At 39.7% G+C, this 933-nt stretch overlaps 1 protein-coding gene across 1 annotated transcript in view; it reads right to left on the reverse strand.

Moving 5' to 3' along the window:
* The window catches only part of NAA25 (N(alpha)-acetyltransferase 25, NatB auxiliary subunit), a 90,246-nt gene that overhangs the window by 49,734 nt on the left and 39,579 nt on the right, over window positions 1-933 (reverse strand). The window lies entirely within an intron of this gene.

A 933-nucleotide genomic window follows, 5' to 3' on the forward strand; every position in this document is an offset into this window, starting at 1 on the left:
CTTTGAAAGGAATACTTTATTGAGACAGAAAAAGAGAATTCAATTGGCTTATAATGAAATCCTTTCACTACACTATATTAAAAAGCGCCATTGTACACATCTAGATGTGTATAAGAGACAGACTCTATCCAGTGTAGATCTCAAATAAAGAATATAGCACTTGGGTATTAAGGGCATTCTCCAGGCTTCCCAAATATCATATGGTTTCTTACCCAGTTTGTACTCATCGTTACAACCTTGACTTCGTAAACGCCTAATCAGCTCCAATTTAGCTAGATGTGGTCCTCGGAGATGGCGAGAACTTTTAGATTCTTCCGTTATCCGATCTTCTATAAACTTCACAGCTTCTTCTGCAGAATAATGTACTTCTCCTTCTAAAGAGCTGAGGAGAAGCACGTGAAAAAGGTATTTTATTGCCTCTATCATCCTTCCCAAAGCTTAAAGTCAAGCCAAACTCATTTAAAAAAAAAAAAAAGAAAAAAAAAAACTTTGATAATTATAAAATAATAGAAAAAGGAATAAAAGAGAACTATGAACATATTCTAACAGATAACATGTTATAAGATTACTTTCAATTTTGGCATTTGATTACTGCGGCATAACTTAACCTTTTTTAAAAAAGAATGAATAATTTTGTCTATATGAAATATTGCCTGGCCGGGCATGGTGGCTCACACCTGTAATCCCAGCACTTTGGGAGCCCAAAGTGGGCGGATCACATGAGGTCAGGAGTTCGAGACCAGCCTGGCCAACATGGTGAAACCCCACCTCTACTAAAAGTACAAAAAATTAGCCGGGCGTGGTGGCATGCACCTGTAGTCCCAGCTACTCAGAAGGGTGAGGCAGGAGAATCACTTGAACCCGGGAGGGAGAGGTTGCAGAGAGCCAAGATCACGCCAATGCACTCCAGCCTAGATGACAGAGCGAGACTCC

Source organism: Mandrillus leucophaeus, unplaced genomic scaffold, assembly GCF_000951045.1.
Source record: "Mandrillus leucophaeus isolate KB7577 unplaced genomic scaffold, Mleu.le_1.0 Scaffold55, whole genome shotgun sequence".
NCBI classification, from domain to species: Eukaryota; Metazoa; Chordata; class Mammalia; order Primates; family Cercopithecidae; genus Mandrillus; species Mandrillus leucophaeus.